Below are 4145 nucleotides of genomic sequence, written 5' to 3' on the forward strand. Positions count from 1 at the left end.
ACAAAGACGTTTGGTTCATCTGTAATGGAATAGAGTCTGTAATTGAATAGAGCTGTAATAGAATAGAGTTGTAATAAAATAGAGTCAGAATCGTAATTCAACTGTTTGGTTGAATGGAATGGAATAGAACTGTAATAGTATTTTTATATTTGGTTGAATGGAATGATGTTGTAATAGAATAAGAAAAAAAACTAAAATGACTAGAATACCCTTAGTAGAATTTTTTGTTAGGTAGATGATTATTGTTATTATTATTAAATTTTAATAAGATTATTATTAAAAATAATTTAATAAAATAATAAATAATTTAATCATATTTTAACATAATTATTATTAAATATAATTTAATAAAATAATATACAATTTAATAATATTCTTAATATAATTATTATATGAATTCAAAGATCATAATATATAATATTATTAAAATAATATATAATCTACTTTATTATTTTTAAACTGCATTACAATTTAACGTGCTAAAAGCAAGGGAGAAGTTAAAAATTATTTTAAGGGTTAAAATGAATAATTAATTTATAAGAGATCAAATTATAATTTTATAATTATATTAATTTATGATTTGATAAAATTTAAAAGGTTTTATAACAAATTTACTATTTTGGGAGAGTCAAGTCTTCATGACTTTATTATTACGATATAAATTGAATTTAATCAAGGAGTACCTTTGCATAATATCTATATGAGGAATATATTAAATCCAATCAATTATAAAACTTACAAAATTATATTTAACAATATTATCCGAAATTCATTAAAAATAGAAAAAGTAAAAGATTATTAAAAAATCTTAGTATGGAATAATATTAAAACTTTGAATCGACACGTACATGTGAATACAAAATAAAACAATAACTATACCAATATTTTCTTTCTCAAAATTATTACATGCCGAGAGATAGACTAGTGATTCTACTACGGAGCTACCAAATTTCTTTTTTTCATTTTGTCAAATTCATTTTTTTGAGCAAATAACATATAGTATTATTAACATTTAAACATGGATCTTTTAAGAATTTTGTATATAAAAATCTCAAAAATAATGAATAGACCTACACTAGATACATAATACATACCCTACTCAACACCTACAATCGAATGAATCCAAATAACATAAATTGTAGATGGTGCAGATTATGTTGACCCAGATAACAGCTTATTCAGAGTATACTTTGCATCCACGTCATCAATCTCTTCTTTCATTTCAGCTTCATTGAGAGACTTTGATATTGATTCGAATAACTGCTTATTCAAAGTATACTTTTCACTGTTATCAATCTTCAGGCATTCCTCATCGTAAATTTTCCTTTGGTGCATCTGAAGCACACTCATACGCTTCTGAAAGAGCAACCACATGTCTAATTCTTTTATAATCCAAAGTACCTGAAAATAATGCAGTAAATAGAACTTGTTCTTGGAAGTCACACTTTCAGTATACCATCACAATATCGAGACCATTATTATGGCTCGGCCATTGATTAAGGCATCTGAGCCACTCTCGACTCTTGGCACATTAGCAAAAATTTAATAAAAAACTTACCTTATGCCACTTCAATTGCCCTGCTTGTCCAACATCATTATTATCTTAATTCTCAGCCTCATTTTGCTCAAAATCATCCAGCAGACTCAAACATTGCTCCTTCCGATACATGACAATAAATGGAACCTAGCATAGAGAGAAAACATGCATGTAAGTTTGCATTTTAATTTCAAACTTTGAACAAAAGTTTTAGTATACTTACATCAAACTTCTCCACATGATGCAATTCCAGGAACCTCATAATATCTTCCTTCTTAATTTTGTTCAAGAGAATGATACCTCTAGATCTTTTTTCAGTTCTTTTCTTGCGAACAATATATATGAATTCATTACAAGTTGATTATGTATCCAAATAGTCCCCTCTTTTATGCTCCTTTTATCAAGTGGAGGAGGCCCCACGATTTCTTCAATCATCCAAGGAAAAGAAATAGAGAAATTAATACAAGTCTGGTACCTTAAGGGATTGAATGCAACAAAATATACCTGCATCCTCTCTGGGATATCAGTCTGCCTGATAAGATCATCCCTCTCAGTTATATACTTGTTGGCTAGAAAAAAAGGGCTCAAACTCACTAGAATTATCCATGTTCACTTTTGAAGCTTGAACTTGCTTCTGATGATTCAGGGTCTAATTGGCATCATCAGTAATAGGAACCTTGTCATCTAAGGTAGATGAACAAATGTTTATGACTTGCTCCATCTTCTTTTTGTTCATCTTCAACCACGTACAAAGATAGTTAGCATTAACAAACAGATAATATAAGGTAAAATGTTTAACACTCAACCAATATTCAAGGTACTTAATGTTTGTCAAAAGCTTCATAAAAAGTGACTTTATGATGAGTAATATGTACCTTAGAGATGATCCCTCTCCATAAGATTTTTCCTCACCCACAATAAAATCACTCATCTCATAGTTTTGACCACAGAATGAAACTTTCTCTTCTCCGAATATATTATCAAATAGCAGGCCTACAATATCTAACTACATTAATAACGCTTTATTCATTCTTTCTTTCTTGGTAGGCAATGCATAGGCAAGTTAAAACATTTGAGCAATTAGTGACAATCAGAGGCAAACAACAAGTAAAATTGTTTCCAACATCATTCAGCAGAACAAGAGAAAGATTACTCAAATTAGAGTAGGAAATTACCCTCATCATCAGAAGAACCAGATTGCTCAACCACCTTAGTACGTTTTCCAGCCCTTTTAAGCCGCTTAAACATTTCAGTTTCCTGAGTAAATTTTCATCCAACAAAGCCATCAGGGAAAATCATAAATATTGTAACCTCGGCAGCTCATATCAAATGTCAAACATAGGAATTTTTCTTAAGAATGCTAGAACTATCTTACAATGATTAGTAACACAAATGATAGCAACGAATAAAATTGAGTGTATGGATCAAGTTCAATGTTTACTTTTGGAAATTGACAAATGCCTGAAATTCTGTTTTCTTAAACAAATTCACCATCATCATCATACATAACAGGATCCTTCACTGATCTCCTGGAGAATTAAAAGCCAGTAGCACTTCATAAATGGCAAAGATAGTCATAAGATTAAAATCAATCAACATAACACATTGGGATATAAAGTTTACCTTTCCCTCATTTTCTTTTTCGTCTTCTTGCTTTTCAAAACTTGATCATTTTCATCTTCCTCCTCCTCTTCATCATCCACTATAAACCCATCACGTTCAAATTGGTCCAAATTCTCTGCTCATCCCCATAAACACAGATTCAGACAACATTATACGTGAACGAAGAACTTCAAGAAAAATAAGATTCGAGATAATGAAAATGTAACCCAAATGCCACTTTGGAAGATTATAAGAGAGGAACGTTAAAAAAATTCCATTTTTCTTCAAAATTCAAGAAAATTATGGAAAATAATTACTTAATGTGAACTAGATTTCTCACTATTCTTCTTGGTGATTCTTATAACAATGATAATTGAAAAAAAATTCGAAAGAAAAGAGGAAAAACAAAACCAATAATACAAACATAGTTGAAATTATAAAACAAGAAGAGGAAGAAAAAAGGGGAACTTACAGAGGTTCTCACAAGGGAAAGGAGGCAGCTTTGCGGAGGCAGGGAATGAGTCGGAGATGAATCGACAGAGGCACCACTTTCACAACAACGACGAAATTGACGAACGATGGTTGAACAAATACAGGGTAAAATTGTCTGGAGGGGAAATTTTGCTATTACGTCCATTGTTGAATAGATTATTCTTAGCCCCCTTCACTGAATGATGATTCGGCAAATTAGATGAATAGGAGAGGAATAGCCATTCGTCGAATGAAGAAAACGGTGAAGCAAACTATGGCTTAACTATTCATTTAAGAATAAGGAGGGAATGACTATTCCATTCCCTCCAACCAAACGTGATGTAATATTGAATATTTTCAATAAAATGTGAATAATATTATTTAAAATTATTATTTTAAAATTAGTTATTAAAATTAAATTAAAATATTAAATAACTTATTAAAATAATAAATTATATTAATTATATTAATAGCTTATTATATGAATAAATATAAATAAATAGATATGTTTAACAATATTGAAAAATATAATATT

At 29.6% G+C, this 4145-nt stretch overlaps 1 long non-coding RNA gene across 1 annotated transcript; it reads right to left on the reverse strand.

Moving 5' to 3' along the window:
- Window positions 1-3184: 3184 nt before the first annotated feature.
- Window positions 3185-3942, reverse strand: LOC128281677 (uncharacterized). Its single transcript, XR_008271932.1, has 2 exons — window positions 3612-3942; window positions 3185-3275 (listed from the first exon to the last, which is right to left on the reverse strand). It is a non-coding gene; the product is annotated as an uncharacterized LOC128281677 (long non-coding RNA).
- Between the last annotated feature and the right edge of the window lie 203 nt (window positions 3943-4145).

This window comes from Gossypium arboreum, chromosome 10 (assembly GCF_025698485.1).
Source record: "Gossypium arboreum isolate Shixiya-1 chromosome 10, ASM2569848v2, whole genome shotgun sequence".
NCBI classification, from domain to species: Eukaryota; Viridiplantae; Streptophyta; class Magnoliopsida; order Malvales; family Malvaceae; genus Gossypium; species Gossypium arboreum.